The following is a 17,483-nucleotide window of genomic DNA, read 5'->3' as shown; positions in this document are numbered from 1 at the left end:
ACATCCTAAAGTTATAATACTCTAATTTGAATTTATATCTGCTTATTGTCAGTAGAATGCAAAAATTTACTCCTTTACACTTTATTCACAACTTTTTATTCTTTATATAACAATTGCCCATTTATTTGCCTTTGTTGAGATTTGTATTTATACAACTTCAAGTTACTGTGTACTGTCTTTTCATTTTACCTTTCGGGACTCCTGTGAGCATTTCCTATAGCCAGGTCTAAAGGTAGCAAACTCCCTCAACTTGTTTATTTGGGAAAGTTTTAATTTTCTCCTCATGTGTTTTCCTCAGTTTATTGATATATAATTGACATACTACTACTGTATTAGTTTTAAGTGCATTCTTGATCACTTTCGAGAGACAGGTTTACCAGATACAGAATTCTTTCTTAACAGTTATTTTCTTCTAGCACTTTGACTGTATTAACACATTACCTCTGGCCTCCAAAGTTTCTGTTAAGAAATGTGGTAATCTCATTGAGGATGCTTTATGTGTGATGATATCACTTTTGTCTTGCTTTTTTTTAAAATTATTTTTTACTAGTGTATAGTTGTTTTACAGTGTTGTGTTAATTTCTACTTAACAGCAAAATGAATCAGCTCTGTATACATTTCTCTAATCTGTTCTGTAGTTCCTTCTCATGTAGGTCACCACGGAGCATTGAGTAGAATTCCCTGTGCTATACAGTAGAGTCTTATTAGTTATCTTTTTTATACATAATGTCAATAGTTTATATATGTTTACCCCAGTCTCCCAATTCATCCCACCACTCCCTCTATCCCCCTTGGTTTCCATACGTTTGTTCTCTATGTCTGTGTCTCTATTTCTGCTCTGTAGGTAAGATCACCTCCACCATTTTTTTTTTTCAGATTCCACATATATATTAATATACAATAATTGTTTTTTTCTTTCTAACTTGCTTCACTCTCTATGACAGTTTCTAGGTCCATCTATGTCTCTACAAATGATCCAATTTTGTTCCTTTTATGACTGAGTAATATCCCATATTAAAAATCAAATTGACTATGTTCTTTAGTCTTGTTCTTTGTAGCCAAAGATGGAGAAGTTCTATACAGTCAGCAAAGTAAAAACCTGGAACTGACTGTGGTTTCAGATCATGAGCTCCTTATTATAAAATTCAGTCTTAAATTTAACAAAGTAAGGAAGACCATTAGGCCATGAAGATATGACATCAATCAAACAGCTTATGGTTACACAGTGGAGGTGATGAACAGATTCAGGATATTAGATCTGTTAGGCAGAGCGCCTGAAGAACTATGGATGGAGGTTTGTGACATTGTATGGGAGGCAGTGACCAAAGCCATCCCAAAGAAAAAGAAATTCAAGAAGGCAAAGTAGTTGTCTGAGGAGGCTTTACAAGTAACTGAGGAAAGATGATAAGGGAAAGGGAAGGAAGAAAGGGAAAGATATACTCAACTGAAGGCAGAGCTCCAGAGATCAACAGGGAAAGAAAGATAAGAAAGCCTTCTTAAGTGAACAATGCAGAGAAATAGAGGAAAATAATAGAATTGGAAACACTAGATGTCCCTTCAAGAAAGTTGAAGAAAACAAGGGAACATTTCATGAAAGGATAGGCACAATAAAGGACAAAAATGATAAGGACCTAACATAAGCAGAAGAAATTAAAGAGGTGGCAAGAACACACAGTAGAACTCTATAAAAAAGGTCTTAATGAACCAGATAACCATGATGTTGTGATCACTTACATAGAGCCAGACACCCTGGAGTGTGAAGTCAAGTAGACTTTACAAAGCATTACTACAAACAAAGCTAGTGGAAGTGATGGAATTCCAGCTGAGCTGTTTAAAATTCTAAAAGATGATGCTGTTAAAGTGTTGCAGTCAATATTGCAGCAAATTTGGAAATCTCAACAGTGGCCACAGGACTGGAAAAAGTCAGCTTTCATTCCAATCCCAAAGAATGATCAAAATACTATATAATTGCACTCATTTAAAATGCTAGCCAAGTTATGCTCAAAATTCTTCATTATAGACCCACTAATACATGAACCGAGAACTCCCAGATGTACAAGCTGGGTTTAGAAAAGGCAGAGGAACCAGAGATCAAATTGCCAACATTCCTTTGATCATGGATAAAGCAAAGGAGTTCCAGAAAAAACATCTACTTCTGCTTCTCTGTCTATACTAAAGCCTTTGGACTGTGTGCATCACAAAAAACTGCGAAAAACTCTTAAAGAGATGGAAGTATCAGAACCCCTTACCTGTCTCCTCAGAAACCTGTATGCTCATTAACAAGCAACAGTTAAAACTGGACATGAAACAACTGACCAATTCAAAATTGGGAAAGGAGTGTGTCAATACTGTATATTGTCACCCTGCTTATTTAACTTACATGCAGAGTATATCATGCGAAATTTTGGGCTAGATGAATTGGAAGCTGGAATCAAGGTTACTGGGAGAAATATCAACAGCCTCAGATATGTAGATGCTACCACTCTAATGGAAAAAGTGAAGAGGAACTAAGGAGCCTCTTGATGAGGGCTCAGCATTAAAAAAATGAAAATCATGCATCTGGCCCATCACTTCATCACAAATAGAAGGGGAAAATGTGGAAGCAGTTATAAACTGTATTTTCTTAGGCTCCAAAATCTGTGGATGGTGACTGCAGCCATGAAATTAAAAGATGCTAGCTCTTTGGAAGGAAATCTATGACAAACCTAGATAGTGTATTAAAAAGCAGAGACATCACTTTGCTGACAAAGGTCAATATTCTCAAAGCTCCAATACATGACTCCAATAGTCATGTATGGATGTGAGAGTTGGACCCTAAAGAAAGCTGAACGCTGAAGGATTGATTCTTTCGAATTGTGGTGTTGGAGAAGACTCTTGAGAGTCCCTTGGACTGGAAAGAGATCAAACCAGTCAGTTCTAAAGTAAATCAACCCTGAATATTCAGTGGAAAGTCTATTGCTGAAGCTGAAGCTCCAGTACTTTGGCCATCTGACACGAAGAGCCGACTCACTGGAAGAGACCCTGCTCTATGAAAGACTGAAGGCAAAAGGAGAAGGAGGCAGCTGAGGATGAGACGGTTAGATGACATCACCAACTCAATGGACATGAATCTGAGAAAGCTCCATTAGACAGTGAAGGATGGGGAAGCCTGTTATGGTGCAGTCCATGGAGTTGCAGAGTCGGACATGACTTAGCAACTGAACACCAACAACAAAATATTCCATTTTATATATGTACCACATCTTATTTTTCCATTCCTCTCTTGATGGACATTTAGGATTGTTTCCATGTCCTGGCTATGGTAAATATTGCTGCAGTGAACACTGGGAACTATGATTTTCTCTGGGTATTTCCTCAGTAGTGGGATTGCTGGGTCACGTGGTAGTTCTATGTATAGTTTTTTAAGGAACCTCCATACTGTTCTCCATAGTGTCTGTATCAATTTACATTCCCATGAACAGTATGAGAGGGTTCCCTTTTCTCCACACCCTCTCCAGCATGTATTGTTTGTAGATTTTATGAAGATGTTCAGTCATACACATGGCCAGCAAACACATGAAAAGATGTTCAATATCACTAATTATTAAAGAAATGCAAATCTTGCTGCTTTCAATATTCTCCCTTTTTCTGGTGTCTTGAAAGTTTGTCTATGTTTCTCAATGTGGGTGTCTTTGAGTTCATCTTACCTGAATTCACTGAGTTTCTTGGAAATGTAGACTCATGATTTTCATCAGATTTGGAAATTTTGAACCATTATTTCTTCATATATACCCTCTGTTCCTTCCCCCATTTCTTCTAGGATGTATTTGTATTTTCTTAATGAGTAATGATATTGAGTATCTTTTCATGTGCTTTCTGGCTATTTATATATCTTCTTTGGAGAAATATCTATCAAATCCTGTGATAATTTTTAAAATTAGGTTGTCTTTTTAATGTTGCATTTAAGAGCTTTTTAATATATATATTCTGGACACTAGAACTTTATCAAAATCATGATTTGAAAATATTTTCTCTTACCTTTGTCTTGTCTTTTATCTCTCTTGTTAAATGTTCTTTGATGCACAAGTTTTTCATTTTGATAAAGCCAGATTTACGTATTTTTCTTTTGTTGCTTGTGCTTTCAATATTATTTAAGAAACTATTGGTGAATCAGAGGTTGTGAAAATATACCTCTATATTTTCTTCTAAAAGTTTGATAGTTATGGACCTTACATTTAAGATCTGGTTCATTTTGAGTTATGTTTTGCATGTGGTGTAAGATAAGGGTAAAATTTCTTTCTTTCCCATGTGTATTCAGTTGTCCCAGCACAATTTGTTGAAGACTGTTCTTTCCCCATTGAATGGTCTTGCAACACTTGTTTAAAACAAATTGACCATAGATATACGGGTTTTAGAGAAGGAAATGGCAACCCACTCCTGTATTCTTGCCTGGAAAATCCCATGGACAGAGGAGCCTGGTGGGTTGCAGTCCATGGGTTTGCAAAGAGTTGGACACGACTGAGCACGCACACCGTGTGGATTTGTTTCTGGACTCCCAGTTCTGTTCTGTTGATCTGTATGTCTGTCCTTATGCCAGTGGTACACTGTTTCAATTGCTGTACTTTTTAGTAAGTTTTCAAATCAGGAAGTTTCAGACCTCCAAATTTGTTCTTCTTTTACAAGATTGTTTTGGCTGTTTGGGGTCCCTTGAAATTCCATATATATTTCCAGGCCGCATTTTGTATTTTTGCAAAAAAGCTCTTGGGATTTTGGTAAAGACTGCATTGAACCTGTAGATTGTTCTGGATAATATTGCCATCTTATCAATATTAAGTGTTATATGTGCATATAGGATACACCCTGTACATCCTGTATGTATACACCCTATACATGCCTATAGATGCCTTTTCAATTCTTGTGTCTTCTTCATTTCAGCAGTGTTTTATAGTTTTCAGTACACAAGACTTCCATCTACTTGATGAAATTTATTCCTGAGTATTTTATTTTTATGCTATCAAGTGGAATTCTCTTTTTAATTCCCTGTTCAGGTTATTTATTACTAGTGTAGAGAAATACACTAATTTTTCATGAGTTGGTCTTATATCCTGCAACACTGATTTTGAAATTGTTTATTCACTCTAACACTGTGTGTGTGTGTGTGTGTGTATTTAGAATCTTCTACATGCAAAATCAGGTTACTGTAAATAGAGATATTTTGACTTATTTCTTTCTTATTTGGATGTATTTTGCTTACTTTGTTGCCTCATTGCTCTAGCTATAACTTCCAGTACAATGTTGATTGAAGTGGCAAAATAGGGCTTCCTTTATCTTAATGGTTTCATGATCTTAGGAAGAAAGCTTTTAGCATTTTGTCATTAAGTCTGATGTTAGATGTGGGGTTTTCAATTATGCCTTTTATAACTTTGAGGATAGCCTCTTCTGCTTCTAGTTTATTGAGTGGTTTTATTATGAAAAGCTACTGCATTTTGGCAGTTGGCTTTTGCTGGATCAGTTGAGTTGCTCGTGTAGATTATTTTCTTTATTTCCTTAATCTGGTGTATTATCTTAAGTTTTATATGTTAAACTTTCATTGCATTCCTGAGATAAATCCCACTTGGTCATGAGATATAATCCCTTTAATATACTGCTGCAATCAGTGTACTAGTATTTCGTTAAGAACTTTTGCTTATATATGTGATATTGTGCTATGGTTTTCTTTTCCTGTGATGTCTTTAGCTGACTTTATAATGATGACCTTGTAGGAGTTAGGAAATATTCCCTCCTCTTTTATTTTTGGAAAAGTTTGATAAAGAGTGATTTTAATTCTTTAAATATTTGGTGGAATTTATCAGTGAAACCATCTGCTCCTGGGCTTTTCTTTGCTGGAAGGTTTTGCCTGTTGATTCAGTCTCTTCAGTTGTTATGAGTTTATTCAGATTTTCTACTTTCTTTGTGAATAGATCCCTTGTATTAGCCCCTGACAGGTCAAAACCAACAAACACAATTTTCTGGGAATTAGGTCTGCTCTGCTCTCCCTAGCACCAAGTATTCATAAGGGAACATTGGCTAGTATCTTCAAGACTAATGCTGCTTTGGGTGGGAGGGTTGACCTTGATGAATTAAAACACCACGGAACTGTCCAGGACTGTTTCTGTGGACTTTCTCTTGGCTCACTTGGTTCTTGCAAATCTTTCACTACCTTTGAGAATTTTGATAAGGTTGATTCTGGTAATCTTTGCCAAGTTTTTCTAGGAAAGGATGCTCCAATGGTCTGTATTCTGGTATTTTTTATGATGCTAATACTGTCAAATACTTTTTAATACATAATCACATTGTCCTCAAACATTAACTTTTTTAATCTGAAATTTTAAGCATCCTCATCATTTTTCTGTCTTATGTAAAGCCCTCTATTACATTCATTAACCCATGGCTTCTGTCTGGGTCACATTATACCAGCTATTAAACCAGTCATTGTAATCTTCACGACTTGGTTTACCAGCTTTTCCCTTCTTCTATGACAGAAATGGGGACCCTTTACTTTAGGGAACTCTGTTGTTCATATTTAAACCTTATTAAGAATGTTTTATGTGTGGAAGTTTTCAGTATATTTGCAGGTGTGGCACAGAAATCCTTCTTACTTGATTTCCTTGTTACCTTATTTTCACAAGATCCTGGAGCATGCAGGTACAGTTTTCTGCTTTTCCCTTCTGTTTTCTGAGATGTCATTCTGCCTCAACATGCCTGCTTTTGTCAGCTGCTACTAACCAATAGCCACTATGTAAGGACCCATGACACTCTCAATGGTTTTTCTTGTCTCACCAGAAACCGGCGTTCTAGAGGCTCAGAATAGGGAACCCCAGTCCACGTGGGCTGGTTATACTCAGTCTCTGAAGATTTAATACTGGCAAAAACAACAGATAGGCTTGCCATCAAAGAGAGATGTGCTTACTAAATATTTGTTTCCCTTGCCTGCAAGTTGAATTACAGAATTTTCAGAACAGAAAGGGACCTTTGATATGATCTATTCAGTGTCCTCATTTTACAGATTCGGGAAAGAATTCACAAAAGTTTCTCATCTAACAGAACCCTCCTCTCCAGAATGTACCCTCTGCTGTACCATACAATTGTTTGTGTCTGTATCTAGAAGTTCTTCTCCATGAGGCCTCTCTGGTAACTGGAATTTCAGATTCCTGTGTAGTACAATTTAAAGGCAACTGAGAAAGTTCCTCCTTTCCTAGTATGTTTCCTTGTATCTTTTTCCAGTCCTGGAAATGCTGCTGCTATCCGTTCCTCTACACCTGTAGTGGTCAGTGTGAATGAGGGCACATCCTCAGGAGGGATGGCTGATGCAGTGCATCAGTGCCTGAAGACAAAGCTCTGGTGCTGAGGCTGAGGCAGGAGAGGAAGGGACTGCAAGCAAAGAGGGACAAACCCAAGTCAAGTGTAGCCAGGCTGCTGAGCCAGAGGTGGGAGAGCAGTGATAGCCTGGGAGGGCTGGCCAAGTGGATTGGGTTACACCGTGGCTTTGCCGTTACTGTGTGTCTTTGGGCAGAACACCCAAATATGTTGCACCTCAGTTTCCCCACCAGTACAATGGGAATAGCAAGTGATAGACGTTGTTGGTGAGAAAAAGTATAAAGCACCTCAGATGGTACATTAAGTAGCTTGAGTGTGAACTGGGATCTTCATAATTGCCATGCGTGGCATGTGTTGGGCGATGCAGCTCCCTGGTGAGTTTAGGGAGTCTGCTTTCCAGTGTGCACATGTTCCACCCTGGGTGCCTTCTCTTTAGCTCTACTGTGGACTCTTCTATTGGATGTACAGAAAGACTACGTATGCTGATACCCAGGATGTTTTTGTGAGAAGAAATTTCTTTGCAATTTTCAATCTTTTTAATTAAAAAATACTATGCTGGAGAATTTTGGCAACAGTGCCTGAGCACTCAATCTCAAAACCCAGTTTTCCATAATATAGAGGAAATGTCAGAGTAGGAAGGGCCCTAACAAGGAACTCGAGATGGTATTGACACTACTATACCTTTTGAATGTGGAGGGCCCCTCAGCATGTTAATGAACTTGTTAATCTCTTGCTTTATGTGAGGAGATGACAGAACATAGTGGCTCAAATTGGGTCATATTACCTGATTTCAAGGCTAACTCCATGGAGTCATGAGCGAGTGTGTGATCTTGCTCATTTAAAAAGTGCCTCATTTACAAAGTGAACATAATAATGCAATCCCCCCAAAATGTTCTGACAGGTACAGCGGATTTCATGCGTGCAAATCACACAGCAAAGTACCTGGCACTTAGCAGACATACACAGTTAGCATTGGTGATGGCGGCAGATATTCACCGAGTAGAGTCCTCAGGTCTTTGTTAAGCGGGCTGTTTTCATTTGCCCTACCAGGGGGCTCTGAGCCAAGCATTAGGCACTGGCCTTTCCCATTTCAGCTGAATCATCAATTATTCAGGGGCTGCATTGTTTACTGCTATTTCCTTGCTATTGTTTTGGAAACCAGGTCTCAGAGAAACTAAGAACATTGCTCAAAGCATGCAGGGGACTGAGGATTCCAAATAAGAGCTGTCAGACTCCAGAGCTTTTCGTTATCACCACATTACCTTAATGAAAAGTTGTCTGCCCTGATGTTTGTAACGTGCTTCGTCCATAAGGCAGTGTCCCCCAGTCTGAACCAAAGAAAATAGATATTAGATTGCAGTCATATGTGATTGCCCTTTCTGGGTTCTAAGGAAAGCCTCTGGCCATGGGAAGAGAGTGCCCAGATTCTAGGTACCCAGAGCACATAGGTAGATGACAATAGTTCTGCAATTTGCGGGAAATGGCAGGTGTCTTATCTTGATGCAGTAGGGCCTAAGAACATTTCTATTCCCTGTGATTATTGTACACACCAAAGATAATTTGAAAAAACCTACCACGAAGATTTTTCTCTGATCACAAAAGTATTAGATATTTACTGTTGAGATTCAAAAATATAGACAAGCACAGAGAAGGAAAAATTCTAAATATCACCATTTACATTTTAGAATATAATTTTCCAAATATATACATGGTGACAACATATATACTCACTTATACATGGACAGTTTATGATGAAAATAGCATTTTACAAACTGCTTTTTACATGAACACATCGTAAATACCTGTGTCATTAACATCTACACCATGGTTTCTTTTTTTTTAAACACTTTAGTTTAGCTTAGCTCATATTGCTACTTCAAAGCTTTCTCCAGAGCATGACACCTTTTAAAAACTATTTTATCTATTTATTTAGGACTGTGCTGGGTCTTTGTTTCTGTGCGCAGACTTTCTCTAGTTGTGAAGAGCCAGGCCCATGCTAGTTGCAGTATGCGGGCTTTTCATTGCAGTGGCTTCTCTTGTCGAGCATGGGCTCTAGGGCATGCAGGCTTCCATAGTTGCTGCACGTAGGCCCATAGTTGTGGCTTGTGGGCCTCAGAGCACTGGCTCAGTAGTTGTGGCACACAGGCCTATTTGCCTCATAGCCCCTGGGGGCCTCCTGGACCAGGGATCGAACCAGTGTCCCTTGCATTGTGAGGCAGATTTCTCAGCCACTGGGCTACCAAGGAAGCCCTGCATCATGGTTTCTTATAGTCATAGGTCAAATTTTTTATCTCTATATAGGAACTTAACTCAGTCTCAACTGAGAGGCAGAGGTCTCTGCACACAAGTAATAAAAGTCACATTGATGTCTCCCACTATAAATTAAAAAGTAAAATAAAAATGTCAGTTAACAAATTCACCACTTGACCAGACTTAGCCTGTCTTTTCATCATCATTTCAAGAGTGTCTGGCTCATACGTCTTTGTAGCTGGTTGTCACAACTCTATGGAATGAAGGCATCAACACAGTTGTCTTGACTGATGGGCATGGATTTTATTGAATTTCGTAGGACAGATATGCAGACACCATGCACACACCTTCCATAATGGCAAGGGAGGGTTCTTGGTATGAAGACTCAGCCCATAACCACATCCGCAGGCTCTGTCTCAGCTTCTCTCCTGCCTCTTTCCTACCACAGATGTGAGGGATATAAGCTTCCTCATTGGAAATGATCTTCTTTGTCTAGACCTCTGTCTTCCTTTAGATATTTGGTGATGTGCTGGAGTGTGGTGATATCTGACAGTGGAATCCCTTCCTTCCGTGATCACATGGAGGTGCTTCCCATTACAGTTCACAAAACTTCCCCAGACTTCTCACAAACAAGTTTATACTAATCTCTTGCCAGCAGAGAATGATGCCAAAGCTGGAGAGGGGAGACAAATGTCACCTGCCCCCATCTTTCATTGATTTTATGTTTCCCTTGGGATGCTTTGCTCTGTGGAACAAGTGTTTGGCAATTTAGCGTCTTCGAAGAGGAGCCTCTAGGGCCTACCACGACGACAGAACCCAAACCCTTGTGTATTTCCACCGTCTGAAGCGAAAGGGGCATTCAGCCCCCTGGATCTCTCTGCCCTCTGGTTTCCCTCTTCACACCATTCTAGTCTTTGGAGAGGCGCCCTATAAGTGTCTTCCCGACTCTGAGTCCGAATTCCTCCTGACGGCAAAATTTCCCAGGGGGCCTGCCTTCCCCTTTTATGTGCTCTTAACAGCTCTTAAGTTTCCAGTAGTTGCGCTTGACCTGGATTATCACATCTGATAAACAAACACCATATGGTCAGCCTGGAAGGCTGCAGATTATTACATTCAGAAATGCTCTAATTCACTAGGTATTGCTCTCAGCAAAATATTGACAGTCAGCTTGTCCTAAATCTTGACAAGTTGTTCTTCCACAGATTCACAATAGATGCTGTCATGCAAAGCAGGGTTCTAGTTTACTTGTGTTTTTTTCATCCGGTCTGTCATTCAATTTAACAAATACTTATTGAGAACGACTGTATAGAGGCCCTGGACTTGGCGCTGTTGAGGAAACAGGTTGGTCAGAGAAAGTCTTGCCCTTAGGGAATATCTAGTGTGATGAGTGACTAAAATGTGCATATATGAAACGTGAATAATTGGGGAAGCTTCACTGGAAAAGCCTGGAATGATGACACAAAGTGATTTGAAGCAAGGGGTATGTGCTAGTGTGAATCTTGGCTATATGAGGCTTTGGGACATATATACCTGGGGCATAAGGACATAAGTGGAAATAGTTGGGAAGAAAGAGCATCTCTCCTGTAGATACAGCTTGTCTCTTTCACAGTTTTTCCGAAGGCATGGAGATTTTTTTTTCCAGTTAGTTTTATCTTTTCTTCCTTTCCTTTCCCCCTCATTCCCTCCCTCCTCCCCTCTTTCCATCTACCCGTCTCAAATTTTTCTTCTTTTAGTGCTTCAGATTTAATTACGATATTCTCTAAACTATCAGTTCAGTTTAGTCACTCAGTCGTGTCCAACTCTTTGCGACCCCTTGAACTGCAGCACGCCAGGCCTCCCTGTCCATCACCAACTCCTGGAGCTTACTCAAACTCATGTCCATTGAGACAGTGATGCCATCCAACCATCTCATCCTCTGTCATCTCCTTCTCCAACTGCCTTCAATCTTTCTCAGCATCAGGGTCCTTTCCAATAACTCAGTTCTTCACCTCAGGTGGCTAAAGTATTGGAGTTTCAGCTTCATGATCAGTCCTTCCAATGAACACCCAGGACTGATCTCTTTTAGGATGGACGGGTTGGATTTCCTTGCAGTCCAAGGGACCCTCAAGAGTCTTCTCCAACACCACAGTTAAAAAACATAAATTCTTTAGTGCTCAGCTTTCTTTATGGTCCAACTCTCACATCCATACATGACCACTAGAAAAACCAAAGCTTTGACTAGACAGATCTTTGTTGGCAAAGTAATGTCTCTGCTTTTTAATATGCTGTCTAGGTTGGTCATAACTTTTCTTCCAAGGACCAAGTGTCTTTTAATTTCATGGCTGCAATCACCATCTACAATGATTTTGGAGCCCCAAAACAAAAAAGTCTCTCACTGTTTCCATTGTTTCCCAATCTATTTGCCATGAAGTTATGGGACCAGATGCCATGATCTTAGTTTTCTGAATGTTAAGCTTTAAGCCAACTTATTGACTCTCCTCTTTCACTTTCATCAAGAGCCTCTTTAGTTTTTCACTTTCTGCCATTAGGGTGGTATCATCTGCATATATGAGGTTATTGATATTTCTACTGGTAAACTTAATTCCAGCTTGTGCTTCATCCATTCCAGCATTTCTCATTATGTACTCTGCATATAAGTTAAATAAGCATGGTGACAATATACAGGCTTGACGTACTCCTTTCACAATTTGGAACCAATCTGTTGTTCCATGTCCAGTTCTAACTATTACTTCTTGACCTGAATAAAGATTTCCCAGGAGTCAGAACAGGTGGTCTGGTATTCACATCTCTTTCAGGATTTTCCACAGTTTGTTGTGATCCACACAGTCAAAGGCTTTGGTATAGTCAATAAAGCACAAATAGATGGTTTTCTGGAACTCTCACACTTTTTCGATGATCCAGTGGATGTTGGCAATTTGATTTCTGGTTCCTCTGCCTTTTCTAAATCCAGCAGAAACATCTGGAGGTTCATAGTTCACATACTGTTGAAGCTTGGCTTGGAGAATTTTGAGCATTACTTTGCTAGCATGTGAGATGAGTGCAATTGTGCAGTAGTTTGAGCATTCTTTGGCATTGCCTTTCTTTGGGACTGCAACAAAAACTCATCTTTTTCAGCCCTGTAGCCACTGCTCATGAAGATCTTTTTTGTACAGTTCTTCTGTGTATTCTTGCCATCTCTTCTTAATATCTTCTGCTTCTGTTAGGTCCATACCATTTCTGTCCTTTATTGTGACCATCTTTGCATGAAATGTTCCCCCGGTATCTCTAATTTTTTGAAGAGATCTCTAGTCTTTCCCAGTCTGTTGTTTTCCTCTCTTTCTTTGCATTGATCACTGAGGAAGGCTTTCTTATCTCTCCTTGCTATTCTTTGGAACTCTGCGTTCAGATGGGTATATCTTTCCTTTTCTCCTTTGCCTTTCACTTCTCTTTTCTCAGTTATTTGTAAGGCCTCCTCAGACAATCATTTTGCCCTTTTGAATTTCTTTTTTTGGGGGATGGTCTTGATCACTGCCTCCTGTACAATGTCATGAACTTCTGTCCATAGTTCATCAGGCACTCTGTCTGTCAGATCTATTTCCTTGAATCTATTTGTCACTTCTATTGTATAATCGTAAGAGATTTGATTTAGGTCATACCTGAAGGGTCTAGTGGTTTTCCCTACTTTCTTGGATTTAAGTCTGAATTTGGCAATAAGGAGTTCATGATCTGTGTCACAGTCAGCTCCCAGTCTTGTTTTTGCTGACTATATAGAGCTTCTCCATCTTTGGCTACAAAGAATATAATCAATCTGATTTTGGTATTGACCATCTGGTGATGTCCATGTGTAGAGTCTTCTCTTGTGTTTTTGGAAGAGGGTATTTGTTATGACCAGTGCGTTCTCTTGACAGAACTCTGTTAACCTTTGCCCTGCTTCCTTCTGTACTCCAAGGCCAAATGCCTGTTACTCTTAAGTATTTCTTGACTTCCTACTTTTGCATTCCAGTCCCCTATAATGAAAAGGACATCTTTTGGGGGTGTTAGTTCTAGAAGGTCTTGTAGGTCTTCATAGAACCATTCAACTTCTTCAGCATTACTGGTCCAGGCATAGACTTGGATTACTGTGGTACTGAATGGTTTGCCTTGGAAATGAACAAAGATCATTTTTGGGATTGCATCCAAGTACTGTATTTTGGACTCTTTTGTTGACTATGATGGCAACTCTATTTCTTCTAAGGGATTCTTGCCCACAAGTATGTGAATTATATAATGATCATCTGAATTAAATTCACCCATTACAGTCCACTGATTCCTAAAATGTTGATGTTCACGCTTACCATCTCCTATTTGACCACTTCCAATTTGCCTTGATTCATGGACCTAACATTCCATGCAATATTGTTCTTTCCATCACCAGTCACATCCGCAACTGGGTTTGTTTTTTCTTTGGCTTTGTCTCTTCATTCTTTCTGGAGTTATTTCTCCACTGATCTCCAGTAGCATATTGGACAGCTTACCAACCTGAGTAGTTCATCTTTCAGTGTCCTATCTTTTTGAGTTTTCATACTGTTCTAAATTATCTGTTCACCCTAAAACAGTTATAATCAACCAGGGTAATTTTTCAACCCCTACTCCAACATATACACACAAGCAACAGTGTCAATGTTTTAGGATGGTTTTGTTGGTGCAGACTGTGCTTTTTGCATTTGGTGGGTAGAGGCCAGGCAGACCTTAAATACCCTACAGTGAACAGGAATGTCCCCCACCTCAATAAAGAATTATCTCACCCAAAAGTCAATAGTGTAAAAAAAATTTGAGAAACTCTACCCTCAGTTCTGGAGAAGGCAATGGCACCCCACTCCAGTACTCTTGCCTGGAAAGTCCCATGGATGGAGGAGCCTGGTAGGCTGCAGTCCATGGGATCGCTAAGAGTTGGATACGACTGACCAACTTCACTTTCACTTTTCCCTTTCATGCATTGGAGAAGGAAATGGCAACCCACTCCAGTGTTCTTGCCTGGAGAATCCCAGGGACGGTGGAGCCTGATGGGCTGCCGTCTATGGGGTCGCACAGAGTCAGACACAACTGAAGTGACTTAGCAGCAGCATCAGCCCTCAGTTCAGTTCAGTTCAGTCACTCAGTTATGTTCAACTCTTTGTGACCCCATGAATTGCAGCACGCCAGACCTCCCTGTCCATCACCAACTCCCGGAGTTCACCCAAACCCACGTCAATTGAGTCGGTGATGCCATCCAGCCATCTCATCCTCTGTCATCCCCTTCTCCTCCTGCCCTCAATCCCTCCCAGCATCAGAGTCTTTTCCAATGAGTCAACTCTTCACATGAGGTGGCCAAAGTACTGGAGTTTCAGCTTTAGCATCAGTCCTTCCAAAGAACACCCAGGACTGATCTCTTTAGAATGGACTGGTTGGATCTCCTTGCAGTCCATGGTACTCTCAAGAGTCTTCTCCAACACCACAGTTCAAAAGCATCAATTCTTCAGCATTCAGCTTTCTTCACAGTCCAACTCTCGCATCCATACATGACTACTGGAAAAACCATAGCCTTGACCAGACAGACCTTTGTTGGCAAAGTAATGTCTCTGCTTTTTAATATGCTGTTTAGGTTGGTCATAACTTTCCTTCCAAGGAGTAAACGTCTTTTAATTTCATGGCTGCAATCACCATCTGCAATGATTTTGGAGCCCCCCAAAATAAAGTCTGACACTGTTTCCACTGTTTCCCCCTCTGTTTGCCAAAACTCTGCCCTAGAGAATCAGAATATCTAGGATAAGGACATCATGATTATACTCCAAACCTATTATTGTTATTAGCTAATAGTTCTTTTCATCTTACTCCATTTTTCTTTTCTATCAGAGATGTTACAAGGAGATGTAGTGGAATTAAAGGTAACAATAACATTGAATTCATGGGTAACACAGAGATAGTATCAGGACTCAATTATTTGGAATTGTCACAATTTTAGTATGTTGAATTTTTGTAATTATCTCCTGAGAATACATGAAGAGAAGATTTGAGCCCTTAGAATTAATGAATGTTAATGTCATGGGGCCTAACTTAGAAAATACTCTGCTTTTATTTTTTTTTAAAGCAGCCTGACTTGTACATTAGGGAGAGAAAGTACTTTGTTAGATTTTAAATAAGAAATCTGATATAGTTTTCATTAAGATTATTATTTAAATAATGTACGTCTTTCTCATGTCTGTTTCCAAGATTTAGAGCTAGAAATCTCCCAAGTCCAACAGACAAGCAGAGTCTCTACTCATTAAAGTAAATCAGAAAATCTTATAAAATTCAGATAGGGCAAATTTCCATATGGAAAATGATAAAAAGAAATGATCAAAAAATAGATACACTCATGGCATCAGACAGAATGTTTAAAAATGATGAAGTTCTCATCAAAGGGGAGCAACATCATTGTTCTCGCGTCCTTCCTTTGAGGACTAAAAGTCGCTGGACATAACACAGCAATCCAGCATAGAAATACGCAAGATGGTAAGAAGAAGGCAAACTGCCTAGGGCCTTTAGAACAAGGAATAATATAGCAGTGAGTTAGCCCCAGTGCCATAAGATGATTTCCTAGCTGCCACAGATAGAACCAACACTCATTCCTCATACAATGAAACAGTAAAATCAAATAGGAATGAGAAAATAAATCGATGCCAACATCAAGATAAATAAGAATGTAGTATAGAGAGGGGATACTTAGAGAATCATGTTTTAAAAGTGGTGGCTCAGTGGTGAAGAATCTGCCTGCCAATGCAAGAGACATGGGTTTGATCCCTAATCTGGGAAGGTCCTACATGCCACAGAGCAGCTAAGCCCATGTGCCACAGCTATCGAGTCTGTGCTCTAGAGTTTGGGAGCTGCAACTGCTGCAGCCATCTGCTTCTCGGAAGCGCACGTGCCCTAGAGCCTATGCTCTGCAAGAAGAGAGGCCAGCATAGTGAGAAGTCTGTGCACTGCAACCAGAGAGTGTCCCCAGCTCACCACATCTAGAGAAAAGTCTGTGCAGCAATGGAGACCTATCACAGCTGTAAACAAATACATAGAAATTATTGGTTTAAAAAAGGTGGGGAAGGTAAAAGGACCTAAAGAGAAGAGTTCTCTCTACCTCTGACAAAGTGATACCATGTCAGTACCAGGAGACTATGGCATGGCACTGCATCAGTGTGCTAGGACTACCATAACAAAGTACCACAGGTTGGGTGGCTTAAACAAGAGCTTTCTTTTCTTTCAGTTCTGGAGGCTAGAAGACCAAGGTCAAGGTATATGCAGGCTTGATTTCTCCTGAGGTCTCTCTCCATGGCTTGTGGATGGCTTTCTTTTCTCTGTGTCTTCATGCGGCCTTCCTTCTGTGCATGTGTGTGTCCCACCCACCTTCTTATACGGACACTAGTATGGATTAGGGCAAACTCTAATGACCTCTTTTTATTACTTAATTACCTTTTTAAAGACTGTATCTCTAACCATAGTCATATTCTGAGGTTACGACTCCAATATATGAATTTTAGGTGGGACAAAATTTAGCACATTACAGTTGCCTGTGCATGTTATAGTATAAACAGAGGAAAAAATTGAATGGGAAAGACTATAGATCTCAAGAAAATTAGAGATACCAAGGGATATTTCAGGCAAACATGGGCACAATAAAGGACAGAAACAGTATGGATCTAAGAGAAGCTGAAGAGATTAAGAAGAGGTGCCAATAATACACAGAAGAACTATACAAAAAAGATCTTAATGACCCAGACAACCACGATTGTGTGATCACTTACCTAGAGCCAGACGTCCTGGAGCATGAAGTCAAGTGGCCCTTAGGAAGCATTACTACAAACAAAACTAGTGGAGGTGATGGAATTCCAGCTGAGCTGTTTCAAGTCCTAAAAGATGATGTTGTGAAA

At 39.7% G+C, this 17,483-nt stretch overlaps 1 protein-coding gene across 2 annotated transcripts in view; it reads left to right on the top strand.

Annotated features, from left to right (window-relative positions):
- The window catches only part of GABRG3 (gamma-aminobutyric acid type A receptor subunit gamma3), an 828,707-nt gene that overhangs the window by 180,573 nt on the left and 630,651 nt on the right, over positions 1-17,483 (top strand). The gene's annotated exons all lie outside the window — the stretch shown is intronic.

The sequence above is a fragment of the Bos grunniens genome, chromosome 21, assembly GCF_055505025.1.
Source record: "Bos grunniens cultivar Pamir isolate PY7600 chromosome 21, Bosgru_T2T1.0, whole genome shotgun sequence".
Taxonomy (NCBI): domain Eukaryota; kingdom Metazoa; phylum Chordata; class Mammalia; order Artiodactyla; family Bovidae; genus Bos; species Bos grunniens.
Note: the sequence above shows the minus strand (reverse complement) of the source record. Positions and strands in the feature narration are given on the sequence as shown.